Genomic DNA, 23,141 nt, shown 5'->3' with positions numbered 1-23,141 from the left:
TTCACTCCGCACCATCCGCAAAGTCTCCCGTTTCTTTTCTTTTTCCGCCCTTAAACTCATTGTCCTGGCGATGGTAATCTCCCACCTAGACTATTGCAACGCTCTATACTGCGGCATGCCCACCTACAGCATGCGCCGATTACAACTGGTCCAAAACCAGGCTGCCCGCCTGGTTCACAATCTGGCCAAATTCCACCATGTCACACCGCTCTTGAAGTCCTTGCACTGGCTCCGTATTCGAGAATGAGTTCAGTTCAAGATAGGATGTATCACCTTTCAAGCTCGGGCTGGCGTAGCCCCTGCGTTCATCTCCTCGGAAATCAAATCCTACGCCCCCGCCAGGGAACTACGCTCATCCTCTCAACAATTGTTGACAGTTTCCCGCTTTAGGCGGAAAAAGTGGGGGAGCACAACATTTTCCACACTTGCCCCTGCCTTCTGGAACTCCCTCCCCGCCCACCTTAGATCTTCCACTCAATACCCGCACTTCCGCAAGGCGCTCAAAACCTTGCTTTTCTCACAGGCCTTGCCATCATAATCGTCCTACTCTTCCCCTCCTCCCCGACCCTCTTGCCCTCTTGAGCTCAGTACCTCATAGCGCCATAAAACCGCCAGGTGTACGTGCGCTCTACAAATATTTTAAACTCAAACTCAACTCTAGACCTTGCAGTAGTGAAAAACTACTTTAAGAGTTTGTCACTACCAGGACATTTGAAACATATAAGTACATGTCCTATGTTTTAAATACATTGCATCCTACCCTCTGGACTGTCCAGGGTATACACTTGGGGTCACTTATATGTATTACAAAGAAAGGCTTGGGTCTGGCAAAAGGTTTATTTTGCCAAGTCAACATAGCAGTTTAAAACTGCACATGCAGGCTGCAATGGCAGACCTGAAACATGTTTAAAGTGCTAATTAAGTGGGTGGCACAATAAGTGCTGCAGGCTCACTAGTAGCATTACATTTATAGGCCCTCGGTACATGTAGTAGCACTTAACTACAGACTTATAAGTATAAGTAAATTAAATATGCCAATTGGGTACGAGCCAATGCAACCATGTTTAAAGTAGTGAGCACATGCACATAAGAGCTGGTTAGCAGTGGTAAAGTGCACAGACTCCTATGGCCAGAAAAAACAGAATCAGCAAAAATTGGAAGAGGAAGGCAAAAAGGTATGTGGGAAGACCAAACTAAGGCCGACTGGTCTAACAGATGCTTTATCCTGACCTAGGTTGCAGCACCTATGTGCAGTGATCGGAGGAAGAGTGATAAAACACAGGCAGATTACATTAACTGATTATGAATGATTGGGCATCACACAGCACTCAATGGATACAGGGCCTCGTAGCAAGTGGTCTTAATATTCTGTGGAGCGACAGGTGAACTCCCTGGAGCATGCACACCACATAGGTTATAGGTATGTAGGGTATTTAGTAACCTCAGTATATTAACTGATTGTTGTGAATGATTGAGCAAGCCCCTAAAAAGCCGTGCACGTCTACTTATGGCATGCACTGAATACAGGCAGGGCAAGGACTGTAAATAAGCCCTGAAGGGACAGCTAAGTGACCTGAAGGCATGCACCGTATACAGCAGTCATGGTCAGTGATAATGGAGTAACCCATAGGCATGCACAGGAGAAATGCAGTCATAGTAAATGTTCTATGAGGTCCACCCAGGAGCCTCAGGACAAGCACATGCACTAGTTACATGCAGCCACCATAAATGCCCTACAGTTTCAAACCAGAATGGGCAGAGGAACAGCATTTTTGGCATTCATTGGGTGCAAAGATGTGAAAAATCATGGCAGCTGATGACTGTAGTAGTACATGCCTCAGGTGCAGTGCTAGCACAGCTTCACAACAACCATTTGCACATGTCCACAAAAGGCTTTCTTGACCATACAACACATTTCAAATTGATCTCTTCTTGATCCTGTAAACGAGTTCATTGTGCACAAACCTAATATAGCCTTCTAGCCAGACCTTCCAGCATAACGTATGGCCTCCTGCATCGAGGGCAAACCCAGGTCCATCTACGGAATGGAGCAACACATCAGCTGCATGACCTACAATGGCAAAGGGACGCTGTGTAGCCACAATATCAAGCAGGGAAGGGTTTATTGACAGCAGCAGGTTGAAGAAGAAAATATCCAGCAGCAGCAATATGGGGGTCCAACACAGCATCAGGTTATGGGGGCACAGACCCTTCTCAGTCAAGAGGCACATCTCATCCCAGCTATGTTTGATTTACTCAACAAGTTTCCAGCACAACTCTCACACAAGCAAACTCAGGCCTCTCGGGCTGGCAAGGGCCTTGAAGGGTCTAAGTCTGACAGTTCCAGGAAAGGGTACACAAATTCTTGGTGCTGTCATAATGCAGGAAACTGCTCTTGGATGTTACCTGCAAATCCCAACAGAACTACTCCATCTGCAGAACAGACCACCTGTTCCTTGCATCACTATTACAAAAAACCCAAACCAGGACTAGAACAAATGTAATGCACAGACACTGACCAAAAGTTCTTCCACCATCAAGACTGATGCACTGATTACCCTCCTGTGGATATGAAACATTTTTACAAAAGCTTTATGATAGGCTTCTGAATCTCATACCTTGGGCCCAAACTAGAAATATGGCAACCAGACTTTGCTGTGCATAAAGTTACTGCAACCAATTGCTGAGAACATACAGAAAGAGCTAGTGTTTGGTAGCATAATAAGCACCTTTGCCATACGACCTCCAAGTGTTTATTTTATAGTTGCCTCCAGTATGTGTGTTTCCCTAGAAAAGAAGCTGTAAACAATTGCCTCTGACTTAATGGATGCTCACCTCTTTTGGTGAAGAGCAAGAGAAGGTGACAGCAGCTGGGAAAGGTGAAGTGCTTGTCTAGGTGAGCATCAAAGGATCTTTTAGGCTTCCTGCTTGTGCATCCACCAAGACCCATCTCTTACACTTCCAATTCACTAAGAAGTTATTCAATGACTGGGACATGTCCATGGTGTGCTCCATATCCTGCTCTATCTATAAGAGGTTCAGTTTCTCCTATGAATGGGTCACTGCCACGACTGAGTCAGTAAAGGGAAGGTCTATTATTTGGAAGATATGTGATTTGCTTGCAAAAGCTGTATCACTGATTACAGCTCTGACCTCACAGCCTCCTCTACAGTGCCAGTAGGCTCTGGAGTTTCACTGGCTCCTTACAAGTCAAAGGGACACAGAAGCTTCTTGACTTTTCTTAGCATTGTACAGGACACCATATGCCTACCACAGATGCTGCCTCGCAAAGCATTTATGTGGTAATCAATTTTCTTTAGTTTCTTAGCAGTCTTAAGTGCAGTGGCTTAACCCCAAGAAAATGTATATCACAAATAAGCCACCAAAAATTAAAAGAAATCCTACTGAAGCCACATGTGATGATTTTAGGATATCAGGGCCTTGTATCAAATGGCAAAGTATCTTGGTGTCCAGAGGATGGGGCTTCCAGGGATCCTGTGGTCTGTGTCTAAGAAATGAGGTGTAGTTGACATAGAAGATAGTTTAGGGTCAAACTGACATCCAACATCATTACAGGAGAACTACGGGTGTTCACATTGAGCTAGCAGTCAAAGTATGCCCATAGGGGTACCAAATATTTAAGGGCCAACATCTATAAACAGGCCTGTCACAATAGATATTTACAGTTGCTGGGAGCATTTGTGATACAAGGGACCTACACTGGTCCCACAAGATCCCAGGAAGGATAACCACCTCTCGACAGGTCATACAGACATTGTTTCCAGTCCCTGAGCGTTTGTGTGATAGCCTCATGTGATCTCGGTGACGCAGTTTTTTTATTTGCTTTTATTGAACTAGTTTTACTAAAAAACCTGAAACCAACGCGAGGTGAGCATTTCTGGACTGGAGACAGTGTCCAAAATGGCCTAGAGAGAGGTGGTCAAACTAATCCCCAGTTGGGGATAGGATACGGGGATACAGGATTATAATGAAACCACACCTTCTGAAGAAATATGTCTGGAGCCATAAGAGCTGGCCATCACCAGACTCTCCTTCACTCCGTCATGAATAATTCACTATTCTAACCGCAGTCATGGCCATGTAATCTACTAGTGCTGGTCCCTGTAACAGCAAGTTAAGTAGATGTCTATGTCAAAATAACAGTAGTCAGAGTAATGTCTGTGTAGAAATGGAGATTCAGTCAAATCTTATTTAATTTGCAGTCCTTACTACTATTAGATAATGTGTATTTCAATCTTTCTTTCCACTAAAAGCGTATTATTTCACAAAACGTTCAACTGGAAGTCCTACAATGCATAGATCATCAGTATACTTCAAAGAGTCTCAGTCACACAATACCTGTGTAACATGCTATACAAATACACAAAACACAGGTACACACTTTTTGGGGTTAAGCACCCTAGCTATGGGAGCTGGGAGAGTACACAGGATTTACGTGAAGGACCAGAAGGCTGTCTTTGCGGCAAGGGAACATAAATAATGCCTGTGTTTCTGAATTAGCATCATCTGCCATCAACCTCCCCATGGCTCGTTATCAGAGGGCAGCAGATACTAATAAAATGTGGGGGGCGTACTACTTGTGCATCATTGGGCCAGCAGAATTATGTGTGCTGTAGGTGAATGTAGTTAAAATATGAAGGATATAGAGTGGCCGTGTGAATTGGCGAGTCCACTAAGAGAAACTTGCAGGACACACCACACAAAATAGATAAGGGCTTGGACTTCCTGGTCATAAAAGGACTTTCCTCTTTTCACGGCCAAAGAAGGATAAGAGCAGCGAAACTGCCCCCATCTAATTCCCGCTAAATGTTCTTGGGTGTCCCCTGGAAGCTCCTCTCTTTTTACGCAGAAAACACTTTTCAATAAAAGGGTTTAATTCCCCCAAAAACATGGAGAAAAAAATCTGTAACACATATTTTATTGGTAGTAGGAAGCACAGCGAAGGGGTGAGAGTTAGGGCAGGAATAGGTTCACTTTCAGAGTAATGGTAAAGGTAACTGTCAAAGTTTGGACAAGGTAAGGTTTAGATACTGATCAACTTCAGTGTAATGTTGAAGGTTTGTGGAAGGGTTAGGAGAAAGGCAGCGTAATAGCAAAAGCTAGTCATTAGATAACCTATGAGACAGGTATGGTTAAGATTAGGGTGGGGTCTTGATAAGAATTAGGGTCCAGACTGTGGATGGGGATCGTGTTCAAATCAAGAGTAGGGGTTGGGGATGGGGATGGATGTACGTCAGGCTAATGGTTAGGAAAGTGGTTTGGATTAGGTTAGGGTAAAATTAGGATGATGCTGAGCATCAACAGTTGGGGTCAGGGTACTTCTAAGATAAAATCCAGAAAATATACAACATTATACTATAACAAAATAGGGTTTCATTGTTATTTTATTAAAAAATCAAAACTTCTTAGAGAAAGAGCTAAAATATGAGCTGTCTCCCATTTAATTGGAAGATGATTTCTTCGGGATGGCTGAGGACATTACCTCTGCCATCCAGATGCCGACTCTGCATCCCAGTGGTACTCAATCTGTCAAATTTAGAGATGACCTCTAAAACAGTGGTCATCTCTTTACCGAACGTTTGGTGGACGTCACCATCGGTTTTGATGGCAACCATGCAAACTGTTTTTTTTTTCATCAAAAAGAAATTTCCAAAGCAGTAGTTTGTTTTCGAAAAACAAAAAATCTAATGACCCTCACCACCAGGCTTTGCATGATTGAAGAATCTGAATGGAATAAATAACTATTGGATCTTCACTGTGCTTTAGTTAAATAATTTAAAGCTGAAAAACTTCTAGTGTCAATGACTTTAGAAAATTATAGAATATGATTCTTCCAATTACCTTTGGTTGTACTGCCCCCGTTAATTTACCAAGATTTAATTTGTGCTTTAACCAGAAGTTCCGACTAGCAAACTGATCCCTATTTCTAGTATGGTCAGTGTAAAAAGGCATTGTCCCAGAAACTTGTTTTGAAACTATCTTTAAGCACCTCTCCAATAAAGGCTCCCCTTCAGGTCAGCAATTTACAGGTTTATCTCCCTATTAGATTTAGTTGCTAACATTTTCATAAGATTCAATGATTGGTTCTTGCAGCTTCGGATTGTGCCATTCAAGCAAGTGGGGTTTTAGTAGGTTAGACAATAGGTTAACATTCTTTATCATGTAGAGATCAACAGACCAGCCGGGAGCATTATTGATGCTTTGGGGACGTTTGGGTGGCCTTTGATTCAATGTATAGGGATATACTGATACTGTGGGTACAGAGGGTTCTTGCCAATTATAAAGTTACTTCCTGTGGGAATCTGCCCTGGTATTGTACGATACTGCAACATTTATATACTGCATAGTGCCCTATGTGAAGAGCTGAAGCACTTACCTACATGGGTAGCACACTACACCGTGTAGGGTGTGCAGTCTTTGCTTTGATCTTCTGTGGGAAGTGTTTGCATGTCATGCGTGATGATGACCGATGTGCTGTTATCCTTTTAAAGATGCAGCTCTTAGCAGCGTAATTGATGAAAATGTATGGGAGACTGGCGAGTAGTTTACGGATTTCAGAAAGCTGTTGGCTTTGAGCAGCTCTACAGGTCCCTTTATGATATTTCTTATGTTCATAGTCCACTTACATAAATGTTTGTAGTAATTGTAGGCTTCTGGGGAAAATAGCCTTTTTTGCCAGTTACTGGCTGATTTGCCTTCATTATACAACACATCACATACATTTTCACCAAAAGCTGGAGATAGAAATATAGGGTTTTTTACTATAAGCAATGATCTAACAATGATGGACTTCACTGCTTTGAAATTCCAGAGAAAAATGGAAGAACTACAATCTTTTTGCCATGATTGCACATAATTAGTGTGAGAATAACAAAATGTTTGTTTTTGACTTTTAAAAAAAAGGGTTTGATCCTTTTGGTTGCTTTTTTGGGGAGGGGCTAAAAACCAAGGATTAGCTTAAATGGTATGTTGTTTATCAGATCACTTTAATGGGCATTCAAGCCATTGATGTTCTGGGTAGCCTATTTATGTTTAACATTCGTAACATATGTATTGTTTAAATTACATAAGGTGGCTGCTCTTTACTTCAGCAATTCATGCGATGAGTGTACCTCTTCAACCAGAAAGTCTGCACATGATGGAAAGATCTTAAAGACAGTAGTTTGTGCTCTCAGCTTGACAATGATTAAAGTAATTAGGCTTGAGTTCATATTATATATCATGTGACTTGTTAACCAAAACAAGGGCTATAAACTTTCTGAAGGGGGGTATTTGAAGTCGCTACTGAAAAGCTGTCTTCATAATGTCTGGCATTAACTATACGGTGCCAAAAATAACTTTAATAGGCTTCTTGAAGATCAACAAACAGGGATATACTGTTGTCTTAGTACTGCTCTCCATTGTTACGGTAGAAAAAGCATAACTAACAAGCATTTGCAATGCAATAGGTCTCGCATTTGCGAGAGTTTAAGCTTTTGACATTGTAAATGACAATGCCTTTTATTTATGTGTTTTGAAAACCTGCAAGTATTGTGTAAACACGCACTTTGTACTTATAGGTGTTTCTTACGATAAGCAAGGCTGGCAGTAACTGTGCCTCTTTGTACTTGTAGTCTATGCTTACCAGAAGCCAGGCTGGTGGTAAAAGAGACGCAGTTACTGCCAGCCTTGCGTGTCGTAAAGAATTTGTGTTTACCCACCACCTTACAGGTTTTCAAAACACATGCAAGTAGATTTGAGTCTATTTTCTGCTAAAAAAACAGCACTAAATAAATAAATACATTTTGTGAGACATATTGTCAGCTCACAGAGCTTGCTTATAGCTTACTATTTGTTGCCTTTATGGTCACTCTCATGTGCTTGCTTCTTGTTCATTGCTTTGTGTGGGCTTTACTTCCTCTACTTGTGTTTGTCCCTTCCAAGAGCATTAAGGCATTACTTGCGCCCTTACACTGCCTACTTTCTCTGGTACTACTGTTTTCTTTTTGGTGAATCACTCCACGGGAGTGCACGTGGTTTCCAGCTCGCTCTTTTGTGTACTTCTTTACCCTGCACAGCTTTGCTTTCTCTTGCCCACAGAAATATGCAGCCGGCTGAGACACTGGCTTAATTTTTCTTATTTTTTCTAATTTATCCATGCTGCACAGCACCAGGGATGTTATAGAGCATGACTAAAAACCACTGACAAAGCCAATAGGTCCCAACAGTGAGACCAACTGGCTTTGCCAACACTTGTTTTAGTTGGGAAGAGACGTATTTTAACATTTTGTAAGCTGGGGTTCACAGGTTTAGAACACAGAGACAATGAATGAGATTGTAGGAGTAAAAGACCCTCATTTAAAGCAGAGCAATTCATTAAAGCATTTGGAACTTTTGTGATAGATTCGAGTAGGTAAATTCCAGCTTTTTCCCTGGGAATAGAATCATGAAAAGGAGGGGTGGTTGTTCTACAATCTACACCGTGCGTAGGAATTGTTGGCCTTCTTCGTTTATTTGGTAGTTCAGGGACGTTGCTTTATCAATGATACCAAGGCTTTTAGAAGTAGATGCATTTCAGTTTCTCCATTTGTTTTGGAGTATTTCAGAGTGAATATTTCAACTTGGAACACAGGTGCCGAAAGCAATGTTCTGGGGTTGAAAGGATCGACGTGTCTCATGATTAAGCGGTAAGTGAGAGAGGGAAAGAAGCAGGGTGGATTCACAACTAACAGTCTAAGAACGGCTCAGTGCAAGATGTATTCCTTGGAAAAGGGCAAAATGCAGTGACACACAGTGAAGTTAGCCAATTGCTGAGGAGGTCTGACCTACTGCAAAATGTCCCATGTTGTAGTGGGCAGAAGAGACATCTAACTGAAACAACAACAGACAAGCGGATGAAGAGGGCTGGATAAAAGCCCTAATAAGAAAGTATATTCTGTATATAATTTAAGTTAAATCAAAAGGTTTTGGATAACACCAGATCTATCAAAAATAATATTGCAGTAAATGTTTAAGAAAGGTCAGATGCTGGGCGATGATGTTCATATTCTGGGTGCAGTGAGCCACACAAACACACTTAGGCCAGGGTACCACTGCAGCTGAAGTAATTGTAATAGCGCTTACTACCCTTGACGAGGGGTCAAAGCGTTTTTCGGCAAGTAGAATGCTACAACGGAACCCAAAGAGGATTTAGTGGTGAATTAGTATAGGGAGATTTAAAATTAATTTGAGCGGTGGGAATGTGAGTTTTTTATTTGGATTGAAAAAGGACAGTGGAGGGCTAGAAGAGGGAAGGGTATGCATTTATATAGTGCTTGCCATCACTGATGAAGTGTTGAAGCGCTTTTTGGCGAGTAGCATGCTACTCAGGAACGCAAACAGGATTAGTGGGGAATTAGTACAGAGAAATATGAGATTCATTTGAGTGGTGGAAATATGAATCTGTTAGTTGGATTGAAATGGACAGTGGGGGGATAGAAGATAGGAGGTCTTGAAAGTGTTATTTTTTTTATCACAGCAGTAGAAGATGGTTTGAGATGAGTAATGGAGATGTGGGGGGTACCATTTTAGGCTAAGTCACTGTACACTGTTAGAGAGCCTAGACATCAGGAGCGAGATCAGAGAGGAGGGGTCATCATCCTAAAAGAAAACAAAGGTCGAGATTCTTAACGCATCTAACCTGAAAGGAATGTCTGACAAGAGTGCGTGGCTTAATTCAGAACAGTGACCCGGGGAGGGAGCAGGGCCGCTTCACAAACCTGATGAGATAAAGGAATAACATCTTTCCTCGGTTATCAGAGTGTGTTATGCTGAGTACCGGTACTGCGAGAAGTCACCTTGATGCCACGCAGGACTTTTTAATACAGTACCCATAGTTCCTCGTTAGACTTCTAGTCCTATAGAGAGGAGCCGCGTGAATCAAGCAAGACAAGGTCTGTGTGGGGAGGATGGGGGCGAGGTAAATCTATTTGTGGATTTAAGCCATGGCAGGGGGTGTCTTTGTCCTGCTACTGTGATTTAATTACTATTAACAAAAACAGCAATGGCGCAGTCGGAATTGGAGCGCCAGTGCCCTGATAGCAGTCGCCAGGCCCGGGGCAGGGCTCGCCCCCGGGGAGTCCAGGAAAGGTGGGGGCCCGGTCCTGTGAAATACCTGGTCTCTGTCAAACAACGTCTGTCATTAAGGGCCCTGGAGTCCGGGTAATTGGTGTAAAGTGAGCCCTGAGACGAAGTATTCGGCCTGAAAGGAAGTTATCGGAAAGCCAAGCGCATGCAAGGAGTGGGTCAGAAGCATGTTTACTCAGATTGCCCCTAATGGCACCTAGAAGAGAGGCTGCTGCCACAGACGCAGCAACCCTCGAGATGGCTGCACAAGACACGATGACAGAGCAACTCCAAAATGTTCTTAGACAAACACCGCTTCATACTAGTGGCAATTACATCAGGGTCCCTAGCAGTGATTGGCGCCAGCTGTGATGTGCCTTATAACAGCTAAATCTTGTGGCACGCTCTTTTGTATGCAGCCATTAAAAAGCAAGCATTGGCCGCACGCGCGCCTCGCGCTTAAAGTAAAAAAAAACAAGAAGGGCTGGGCGAGAAGGGAGGGGGGAATGCCAGCAACAGAGAAGCCCGCGAAAGTGAAAGTGATCGTGATTACGATCGCTACGGAGTTAAGACACATGGCGCTGCGCGCGTGCACGTTCACGTGCACTGTAGCTTTAGGCCACGGCAGCACTTTGAAAAGCCCAGATATAAAATGTCTCTTCGAGCCTTTGGCTCGCGAGACCTAAAAAGGAAATTGCTATATTAACCAAGCATTAGCATAGCCAATAGGTTTCGCCTTTGGGATGTTATAAGAATTTGTTAGTCAAAAAAAATAATGTCTCCCAAAGGCTACACGCAGAACGTGCTGAATTAACCATTTGGAGATGCTTGCACTCGAGCTGCTATGGCAACGAATGCCCAGAGAAAGTGTTTAAAATTGCCAAACACAGCAGTAAACAACACGACATATCATTGTGTATGGAATGATATACGCTGGAGCGGCGGCAGCCATATTAGTAAACAGCCACATATGTTCTGACTGCATGCAAGATTTAGGCACCGCCGCAGGCATATACCGATAAAAAAAACACACACACAGAGCCCAAGTCAAATAATTATCCCTGAACGAGTTCGGTTTGATTTAGCATCCAAAAATGCAAATATTCACAACTGGTTATGTCAGACTCCTATTCTATGTGGAAATCAAGCTTCGTCGTCTGGCGGATGCAGGTAAAAATACTGTAGCACGCTTGGCCGTCTTGACCAGCACAAATTAACATAACTGTGTAACTGACCCCTTAGAGGAGATGTCAGCAGCCTTGTTAACTTGCACGTTACCAAGAAGATTTGGGAAAGAGCAATCCTTAGCAGACTGCAGGTTTCTCTAGCAGAGGCGGTCCTCTGCATGAAACCTGACAACAACATACAAAGGGTTTCTGAGGACAATCTGCCCACGGGCATCAACATACATAGAGAAGGAATTGAACACAAAATCAACAATAGTCTAAAAACTCAAAACAGCTGTCTAGGGGTACAGTGTCTAAACACACACAGGTAGAACGAATAAAAACACGGACAACAAACGGTTCTTAAGTTAAAGTCCCCAAATGGTTCAATACTTATTGGGGTGAAAAGACATACCACGCATGCCTTAGCGGAGACAGGAGAGATGGCAGTTTAAAAACACAGAAGGCAGGAACCTCTATAGACAACACACGGGTCTACGCAGGCACGTGCGAACGTACGGCGCTGTAAATGCTCAGTGAAAACACACAACATCCTACACAAATACAGGCTTCAAAAGACAGGACAAACACAGAACGCAACAACACCAAGACACACAGCATTGGTTGCATAACACATCAGGCGCTTGTTTTGTATTACATGGTAATGTTTTCACAGGTTTCCTGTATACAAAATCTATCATCTCATAGGCCCACTTACAAAAGTGCATGCAAACTTTTAAACTGTAAAAAACGAACATTTGTAAGGACACAATGAGGTAGACGTGTTTGCCAACAGACCCGTCCTCAATGTTACAATCAGCCTTGGGAGGGGACTGTCTATGTTGAAACACTGGGTGCAGGTTTACACGTCTCATGCTGCGGATCTCCGAACACAGGGAGATGCGTTCTCCGCCCTCCCTCCCGCCCCCAAAGCAGCGATGCCAGTAGGCAGGGAAACCTCCCACCTCTAACGACACTGTCCATAAAGCACAACAAGAAGAGATTGCAAAACTCCACCATCTCGAAAGACACACACACCTTCTCCCTACAGTCTGCACTTACCTTTCACCACGGAGACAGGGATGGTCAGCAGCAAAAGCAGGAGCATTTTGTGCAAGGACCTCATGGGTGCAACGGACTACCATGGTTGAAAAGCAACACCGAAAGGTACTTGTACTGCACCCTCTCGCTCGAAAGGAGGGCAGCTGGCAACAAGTTCCGGTGTCCCGCGAGTGCTGCTAAATATAAAAAAAATAATAATAAACAGAGCGCGGTGAGCCTATATCGGGCGCCGCGCTCCGAATTAAAGTAAACCTGCACTGTAAAAAAAAAAAACAAGCCCGCGAATAGCACCAGGGCTCTATAATTTAAAACACATGTCGCCCCTGAGATGCGGGAGCTGCTGGTGTGCGCGCGCGTTGCGACCAGCAGCATATGTTTCCAATTATGGCGCCCGCGTCTGGGCATGATAATTGGAAACATATGCTACTGCTGCGCATAACCGCAAGCATTAGGCCGTGGGCGTGCACATGGGTGGGACAAAAAGAGGCTTTGGCCAATTGCGTGCTGTCTTTGTTAAAAAGACGCAGGCAAAGGCCAATAGCCTGAGGCAAAACTACAAGCACACGCGCAAGCGTGTGGTGGATTTCTGAAACCCTTACTTAAAGTCGAGCCGAGCAGCGCATGCGCGCTGCGCTAGATTTGACCTAACAAAGTCAGACTTGCCTCTCTAGAGGAAAAAATTCAGTGTTCATGATCATGGACCAGATAAACGAGGGGGATTGGGCTCAGTCTTGGCTTGCCTTTGCACTTAGAAGAAATTTGAAAGAATAATGAATGAGGAGGCAAAATTCAGTGGGGAAAGGCAGCCAGCAGTGTCCAAGGAGGAGGCGTTGTCGTCGGGGAGTAGCTAGACAAAGTCATGGTGAAGATTCTATGTTCAGACTTTGTCACTTTTTTGTAAGCTAAAAATCTCCAGTGGGACGAAGCAGCAGGCTGTAGCTGACTAGGGCGCCACAAGGTTGGATACCCCTTCTGTGATGTGCCGCTGAACAGGATTTGCTGCTGCAGAGAAGAACATGGCGGGAGGTACCGCAAAGCAAGTGGACTAAAGATACACCTTGGGGGCTCGGCGAGCAGGTAAGTCTTGGTCTCCTGTCACAAGTTTTAGTTTTTAAGTTATTGAGCACCTTTGGCACCACTTGCAAGAGTCCAGGTCTGGATGGGCACCACTTGAAGGAGAGGACTCACTTCAGGCTGGGCCCAGGTGCTGGCTTAACATTGCTGGAGCTTTTTGTGTCCTTGTAACTCAGAACAAAAGGCCAGCCAACTAGCCTTTGGAGCCACTCTGGTAGTGCTGGGGTTCAGCATGAAGGCAGTCCTCAAGCAACATTGTAGTCCTCTGAGGGCTCAAGACAGGCTTCAAGCAGTAGGGTAGTCCTCTGGGAGCAGCAGGACAGTAATCTGAAGTACAAAGCAGACCTCAAGCAGCAGGGCAGTCATCTGAAGAAAAAGGCAGTCCTTCTGAGGGTCCTCTGCAGGTCCAGGAATGAACTGTAGCGCTGGTCTGAATGTCCTATATTTATACCTGGTACCAGCTTTAAAGTGGAAGACACTTCTGAAGCTTTTCCACCATCCATGATTCTGGCATTTTCTTCCTCCCTGTCCAGGTTCCAAGAGGTCTAGGGTGACAAAAGACTGGTGTGTAGTTCTTTGTGAGTGTGATGAGGCAGCTCCTTTGAAATGTAAGTGGGGCCGGGAAAAGCCCCACCCCTCCCATCATGGCAGAATGGCGCATCCTGCTAACATCTAGTACCCCTTTATCTCACTGTCTAAGAGGAATACACAAAGGCCACCTGGCAACTATTCACAGTCCTGTGACCCCGGACCCACATGGTTAGAACAATAACTTTCTCAAAGTGGCATTTTCAGAATTTTGACTTAAAATCCTAATTCACTATTAAAGAGGATTGAAAATTACAACTCTTTAGAGACAAAACATGATATTCTACCTGTTCCCAAACAACAGGTATCACTATTAAATGTAATAATGTAACCAAATGTTATACTATGGAAGAGGTAGGCCTCACAATTGAGAAAACAAATGTAGTCGTTTTTCACTGCCAGGACATACAAAAATTAAATGTCCAGCTTTTTATATACAATGTACCCTACTCTATGGCCTGTTTATGGCCTACCGTAGGGGTGACACCTGCATTAAAAAAAGAAGATTTGGCCTGGCAAAAGTTTTATTTTACCAGGCCAAATTGGCAGTTTAAAACTGCACACAGGCCGCAGTGGCAGTCCTGAGACATGTTTTAAAGGGCTACTTAACTGGGTGGCACAATAAGCAGTAGCAGTTAATTTACAGAACCTGGATACATATTGTACCACTTTATTAGGGACTTATAAGGACAATTGGTTAAAGTCTGTTCAAAGAAGTCAGCACAAGCACTGGTAAAGCACAAAGAGTCCTGAAAGCCAATATAAACAGATCAGAAAACAGGAGGGGGAAAAGGCAAAAAGTTTGGTATTGATCCTGCAGAGAGGGCCATGTCCAACACCATGTTATATATTTTTATACAGTGATTTGAAAGTGTTCAAGGATGCCGCCAAAAGAAACTAAAAAGAAATAATAGAAAAGACAAAAGAAGAAGCCGGATCCAAAACTGGTACACAGAAAATACAAGACTTTATCAGACAGAAAATATCTTGACATTCTAGGACTCAAAGTTGTGCCTAAAATACACCAAGATGTTAAGGAACCTCCAAGGAGAGACATTGCAGCAGGAGTATCTCTGTACTACAATATTTGCCAGTATGCATGAGAGTGTTTGCAACCACATGCAAAGTCCTTTTTCACATGTGTTTAGCATACACGTTATTTCTCAATGACATAAAAAAAATCTATGAACTGTAACAGCCAACTCATTTCTATTAAAACTTTTGGGACATTTACGTCCCCCACATTAAAGAAATGGATAATATGGAATCTGTTAGAAATGGGGGTCTCTAGTTGGCAATGGCTCGCCACTGTCCAAGTAGGGACCCTTCTTCCTAAGTCAGAGTAAGCGGGCTACACCCTTTGACAACCCCTGCCCAACCCTGTGGTAACGTAGCACGAGCAGTTAGGCTTATCTCAGAGGCAGTGTGTGAAGCATTTATGACCATACACAGTAACACAGTGAAGAACACTATAAAGGGACACCACACAAGTAGTTATAAAAAATAAGTATCTTTATATATAGACTTAACACAAGACCAATAACAGTAAAAATCCACAATACTTAGAAAATAGGGTTACTCTTGAAAGGCTGCAAAAATAGTTCAAAATCTGCAAAGAGGAGTTCAGTTCAAGGCAGTGGTCTCTGCGACCCTTTTACTCACAAGATACCTGGATTCTGTAGCAAAGCAACCAAAATGTCGCTAAGGAGTTGTAGCGATGATTTTCCTTACGCTAACCAGCGATGCGTTGAATCCTTGCCGCAAGGGAGGATGATGCGCTGATCTGTGTGCAGGACAAAGCGACAAACTTCTCCACGCTAAGCCGGCGATGCGATGAAATCCTTGCCGCGAAAGGGAGGATGATGCGCCGAGCCTGTTGCGTGTGCGATCTTGTTGCGATGAAAAGAAATGGCGCTCTGCGAGGGAGCGACGATCCTGATGCGATGCGATGAAAATGGCGAACACTCGGCATCCGCGCTGCGATGTTGTGAAGCGATGAACTTGATGCGATGATCTTTGGTTAGCGAGCGCTTTGAGGCCCGCAAACATGCAATGCGATAATCTTCGGGTTAGCGAGCATTTGGCAGCCCGCAAGCAGGTGATGCAATGCTCTCTGGTTAGCGAGCCTTTGGCAGCATCCCGCAAACAGGTGATGCGATAATCTTGAAGTCAGCGAGCCTTTGGCAGCCCGCAGACAGGTGATGCGATGATCTCCAGTAGCGAGCACTCGGCGGCAGCAGCGCGAAGATTTTCCTTACGCTCTTCAGCTGCGGCGCCTCGCTTACGGGCGTTATCGACGATTTTCAGCAATCTCTTCTCCACAGTAGAACTAGAGGCCCTGGAACTCACAGGAGCCTCACCTGCAGATAGAAATCCTCGCTGGGAGGAAACAGGAGGCTGATGGTGGGGTCTGATGTGCCTGAGACTCCTGCAGGAGGCTAGCTCTCTTCTAGCCCTTGGGTGATTGCTGTAGCAAAAATAAAAGTTCCTTCAAAGTCCTTTTCCTCTTCTTCCAAGTCCAGTAGTAACCACTGCAGGCCAGTCCAAGAAACAGCACACAAGCACAAGGACAGTCCTCTCCTGTAGATTCCTTCAGTTACACAGACAGAGGTTCTTCTTGTTGCCCAGGAGCAATACAAATTGTAGGGGTTTCAGCACAGATATTTATACCCCAAAAGTCTTTGTTCTCAGAAGCTACAAGTCACTGAGCCCAGCCAGAACCAGTTCTGCACAGTCCTGGAGCACTTTGTTTACCAGGCTGCATCCTTCCTTTCAGAAAGAGGGGGTCTGCCATCAGACACACCACAGGAGGTGGAGCCAGCATTGTGGAAGGAAGACACAGCCCTATTCAGGTCCCAGGTGCAACTCCTCCCACCCATCTAGATGCAGATCTCTCTATTCACCACTGGGACACCTCACCCTGTCTCCTGGAATACCCCAGCCCTGTCACTCCAAAACCAGACAGCCAATACGCATAACAGCAGAGCACACTGGAAGGCTTAGGCAAGAAAATACCTACTTTCTAAAAGTGGTATTTTCAAACACAGAATATAAAAATAAACTTCACTAAAAGATGTATTTTAATATTCTGAGCTCAGGCATAGTAAATTTGTTTTTCTACCATGTTCTTTGGGTCAGTTATGACTATAGAATGTAATAGTCAAACTACACATTCTGGCCTATGGAGAACAGGTAGCCTTACAGTAGTGAAAAACGAAATTGGGTGTAATTCACTACCAGGACATGCTACAAACACCAAGGCATGTCCTTCCTTACACATACAGTGCACCCTACCATAGGGGGGGGGGCTTACATGATGCCAAGGGAAGGTTCAGGGGCTGGGAAGTGGGTGCACTTCACAGCCAAGATGGCAGTTCTGGACTGTACACAGACACAGCAGTGGCAGGTCTGAGATACACTTTACAAGCTGCTTCTGTGGGTGGCGCAAACCAGCGCTGCAGGCCCACCAGCAGCATTTGGTTTACCAGCCCTGGCACACACATGCCACGCTACTAGGGACTAACAGGCAAACCAAATAAGCCAATCATGGATATACCAATTCACATGTCATGTTTACCAAGGGAGAGCATATGCACTTTAGCACTGATCAGCAGTGGTAAAGTGCCCAGAGTCATAAAGCCAACAAAAACAGGTTAGAACAAATCCAGGAGGAAGGCAAAAAGCTTAGGGATGACCCTGCAAAAAGGGCCATTTCCAACAGAATCACTTCTCTAAAGAGATGCCAACTCAATCATTCTGCTACCATTTGCACTTGTAGTATTAATAAACAATCATTTTATATCTGACATGAAATATGATTCAAAAGTTTCTTGAACAGCCGTTAGCAATGGCTTATGCTTAGATTTCAATCTCTATATTTATATTAACACATTGAATAGTGTAAATTGTCATACCAACTTACGATGTTGCATGAGATACACCAAACTGGAATGTGGACGGAAACTATGGGTGAGTGGCAAACATTCATAAAGATGCCAGTAAAGTGTATTGCCATGTTCGCTATGACAATGGGAGCTCCCAGAGTTAGTTTTTTAAATGTATTTAACTTTACGCCCAGGAAGCCCCTGTTGAGAAACCCTAAATCACTAAACCTTTCTGGTATTTTTGGGGCTCAGACATGCCATACTTTTCTGAAATTTAGATTCTGAGTTTACCCAACATGTTAAAAGTATAATTAAATGGAATAGGGAAGGCCACATCAAGGCTGTTCAGAGGATAAACCTTCCAGTATGTTTGCTGTGCAATACAATGTGAGAGGTTGGCGGTGCTGGCGAGTGAGATGTGTGTGGAGCAGGAATTCAGGGGAGCAAGGAACTTGTGCACAATTCTGTGGGGGCTGCCCTCACATGGCAGGAATTTATTTAACAACGTGTAAATCAAGATATACTTTTGAGGGATCCCCAACCATTCTGCCACAAAATTGATAAGTGAATATTCGCAGGTCAATTTTTTAAATGTTTACCCTTTTCCTACATACTACGTATGATGAAGGGAAACCAATCTTCTCATATCAATGACAGTAAACTATTAAAATAATTGCCCTTCGAGCACAAACACCTGAACTACATCGACATTAGAAAGCATTTGGTCTTAAAAAAATCAGCAACAAAGTTACGAAGAACAAGATATATCATATACTTGCAGGAAAAAAACAATTCATCTAAAAGATGTTGCAACATATGATAATATTTGTGTAAAATATAATTTATTTTATTTTCATACATTTGTTGCACATTTTGGTTGCCATGTTCGGTGGTTACAACTACTGTAGACGGCTGGGAACATTGACAACCATGTTTTAAATATCTGTGAGAAATGGATGCCACTTTGTAAACCCATGCACATTTTATTATGTCATTTTTGTTCATAAACATCTAACACTAAAAAGTGATTTAGTATATACTTTAATGTAATGGAGAAAGGGGCATGCTCTGTGAATGTTAATTTCTGCAACAAATGAGAAGAAAATGCCAAGAACTTATTTAAATTCATTCTGGAAGATGGCACTCAGCATTCCAATAGTATAGTAATATTTACCATAATTTCAGATTTGTTAGAACGTTTTTCTCTAGTAAATGTCAAAGGTAGATCATAACAGAGACTTGCACTAAGCTCTCAATAAAGAGAAATTAGCAGGTAAAGGAGTCTTTTCACGATCAGTGGCCAGAAATGGAAAAATCTGATTATTAGTTGATATGGTTGAGGTGGTGGAGCCACTTCAGAGTGATCCTAACTTGATGAGAAAGAGGGAGAGATTGGCCAAAGTGATGGATTTTGTAATGCAGAAATTTTAAAATCTGAAAAGATTGACCTTAGTGATTTCTATCATTATCTTTTTCAATATGAGAAATTGATTAAATGATTAACAATATCGGAGGGACACAGTTTTTCGATATAAATTGAATATGAGTTGCTTTAGCTTCACTGCTCTATAAAACTGAGATCCACTTTGAATGCAGTTTTGAGGCAATTGAAATAACGGGTTGAATTGTGAGTTGGAAAAGGTCATGTAGTGTTGAATAAAGAGGCTTCTAGGGAGAGCTGAGTCAAATAAATTGTAAATTTTTGTAACACCACAATACTGTATGAAGGTGTATAGATCTCTAGAAAGAGTAGTTGGACATGATTTTCCCCTCGACCCCAAAACCACTTTATTGGGAATAATGGATGGGTACAAAGGTGGGGAGAATGATCAATCATTGGCAGGGGAAGGCTTTCTGGTTGCAAGACTTGCAAAACTGTGGGGGAGTCCTGGCCCCACAATGAAGGGGTGCAGGGAGGGATGGACTGATGTGCGATTGCAGAATAAACAGTGTACAAGACCAGAGGCTGTCCAGCTAAAATATCAGAAGACCTGCTTCAATGGAGACAGCAGGGAGAGAGTTTCTGAGTTCTATTCAGGGGCTACTTCATGTATGAGAACACTGGGGTAGGAACGAGGCAGAGAAATGGAAATTATTGGATTGGACAGGAATATTCTGAGCTACAGTGCAATTGCAACACTAATGTGTACTCTGTATCTGTTGATGCCTTTTGTTTGAAAAGAAATATAAAAAACACTAAAACACTCTACTGGAGGGAAATCTGGGCACAGCTATGACGTCCATTCGCTCCCAGATGTCTTTCTGAGGAACTCTACCGCTATCAGTCATGGGTCGGGTGGCCCTAGTTAAAATGGTGGTCCTATACTAGTTACTAATTTGCCCCTTAATATACCACCCCCCTATTTTTGTACCCTTGAAGGAACTATCAGAGACTTTCTCTGGGGTGGCTCCCATTGCAGAGTAGCCATCAAATAACTCTACCTGTCAACAGATAACAGGGGCTTGGCAGTCCCTAACATGGAACAGTACTATCTAGCCGCACAGGTTCAGTGGGTGGCCAGATGGATGGCTTGGCTTCAGTTAACCAACACAGCTGCCATTTCGCCACCCTGGTCACTCCCCGCCCTGTTTTCCCTATTTCATACTTGTACAAAAGGGAAATCACTGGAGCCCCTGTTACTCAATACTGCACACCGCTGTTATCGTAGGTGCTTATACATCAAATGACATGTGACACCGTAGGCGCCAGCACTGCCCCTGCAGGGTACGCCCAGGAACCGAGAGGTCAACATGTCAGCCTACCTGCGCCAATGGTGGGACATGGGCGATTTATACCGGGAGGGCAAATTAACATTGTATGCCACATTAGTTGAAGAGGACGGACTCAGCCCAGGTGTTTTTGTTACATTGCTCACTCCTAGCAGTCCTGAGTAGCCAATAGGGAGACATGGCAAATGAACCTTGAACATACTTAATGATTCAATACTTACACGTCATAGAGCGGGGTAGACACCTCACAAAGTAGTTCACTAGCTCCCTCAGACAACAAGCTGCAGCGACGTTGTCACCCTTGAGACAGCATTGGGAAGTGGACTTACACCACCCATTTACAGATAAGGAGTGAGACCAAGTGTTGGAAAGTCCAGTTTGTGTTCCTAGAAATATGCAATTCCGCCTAATACTGTACTATATCACACAGAGAGCGTATCTCACCCCTGCTAGAATTAATAAATACTCTAACCGCACTGATGCCACCTGCCCACGCTGAAGCCTTGCAGATGCGGACCTGTTACATATGTTGTTGAACGGCCGCTACTTTGTGAGTACTGGAGGTCAGTTACAGATGCCTTGTCCTTATGCACGGAGTGCCCAGTTACCCTTACGGGCAAGCATCTTGCATCTCTATAGCAGTTGTACAAACCAGAGGGTGACCACCCGTTTTATTGACCTGGAAGTAATTGTAGCAAAACAACTGATTACTAAGAGGTGGAAATTCCCTGAGCCCCCCAGGAAAGAGCCTGGAGGCACTCCCTGAAAATATGGGACAAAGGTGAGAGCGTTGCACTCCACAGGAAAGATATATTGGGCCTCCGTAAAATCCTAATTGCAGCAAGCTGGGACACAATACTGTGCGACCTACTGAATGAATGCAGCACTATTGTAATCGCACCCACTCACAATGATGTCACAAGGCCAGGGCGAGAAATGGCGCCCCTGCCCTGATATAGCCACAGGTATTACTGACTGCAAAGCTGCAAATGTGTTCTTCACCACAGTTCTGGCACTACATGAGCAGACGATTGGAGGCACAAGATGCACAGACAATGGTCATATTTGGGATCTACAACCGCTCCAGGTAGGCATACCCTTCCCTGTATTGTTACTTTGTCCCACTCATTTCTATCCCAGGTCTGGAAAAGTCCCAACAAATTTTCTAGACCTGCAGGTCTAGTGACTTAAATAATCTACTCACTTTAATTATAATGCTCTTGACCCATAAACTGGCTTCAAATTATGTGATCCTGGGCAAGTATTTTAATTCACCGAGACACCATTTTCTTCTTTATCACATATGAGAACACCTACAAATACACAAGTTCAGCACGTACAGAAAACGCTTTTGTTTGATTTAATAGACTAAACATTAGCTCTGTATAGAATGCAAATCTAGCCAGATATAAGATACACTTGACTGCAGACTTGCCTCTTAGTTCATTAAATGCATTGTCATCAGGGCTTGGCCAGGAATGTCTCTCATGTCATGTTAAAAACTATCACTTTTAATAAATACATAACTAAAGCATAAAATAGCAGCCCACTGTTATTTGCAATCAGCAGATTTTCATTAAAATTGCCATAGAATTTGTCATTGACATGTGGTTTTAAAACTATATAGTGTACAATGTTTCGGAAATAACGTTTCTGCAAATATTTGTCATTTGCACATCACCAAGTAAAGTAAAGTAAATGTTCTGATTTGTTTTCCCCCAATTTAAATCTTTGTTTGCATCACACTTCTGGATTACAAAAAAAAGTTATTTCATAATTTCTGATTTACTTGTACTATTCATTTACAAGCTGTTCAAATGTTGTTTTAGAGAAAAAAAACTGCATTTTGTTTTACAATTATTGTCAAATAGCTCACTTGACAAAAAGCATTGACTGTAAAAAAAGAAAGAAAAGTAAACACCATTTTCCAGGAACACATGAGCAACAATTAGTAAAAAGAAAAACTGACATTCGACCTCTGTCCTTGAGCAGTTGGCAAATGTGTCAAGATAAAACAAGATTTAAAGGTGTTTTAATTGCTCATTCACTTTCTGAACTAACAGAACTCGAGGAATTGCTAAATATAGCTCGACCTGCTAAAATTTCACTTGCAATTGCGAGTGGGCGAATGGATTTTTCGAGCCCTGTATCCGCCTCCCAAAGCTAGTAGACTAGCTCGCAATTACCATGGTACAGATTCCTTACGGGATGTTCTTTGAGGTCACAGCCACTGCTGCATTTGGCATGATTCGCTATGCACAGTGTAGCTATTATATGAATCGATGCAAAAGTATTTGGGTTGAGTCTGTGAAGTTGCAACTGTGAAATGCAAAATCAAACAGGCTGTCCTAAGGAGTGTGCAAATGAAAATGTGATTGTCTATGCTGTTAACACAAAAAATAAAAACGGATTTTTTTAAACAAAAAAGAAATATAAATAACACTTTTGTTAATAAAAAATTTACATTGTTTGGTTTTTCTATTGTTTAACAAACCAATATTTTTAGTTACAAAAGCAGTCAGAAAAAAATCCT

The 23,141-nt window shown here is 43.1% G+C and overlaps 1 protein-coding gene across 5 annotated transcripts in view; it reads right to left on the bottom strand.

Annotated features, from left to right (window-relative positions):
- CCDC141 (coiled-coil domain containing 141) overlaps positions 1 to 23,141 on the bottom strand; it is a 635,983-nt gene that overhangs the window by 279,388 nt on the left and 333,454 nt on the right. The window lies entirely within an intron of this gene.

The sequence above is a fragment of the Triturus cristatus genome, chromosome 3_1 (assembly GCF_964204655.1).
Source record: "Triturus cristatus chromosome 3_1, aTriCri1.1, whole genome shotgun sequence".
In the NCBI taxonomy this organism is placed as follows: Eukaryota; Metazoa; Chordata; class Amphibia; order Caudata; family Salamandridae; genus Triturus; species Triturus cristatus.
This window is presented reverse-complemented; position numbering and strand designations above follow the sequence as displayed.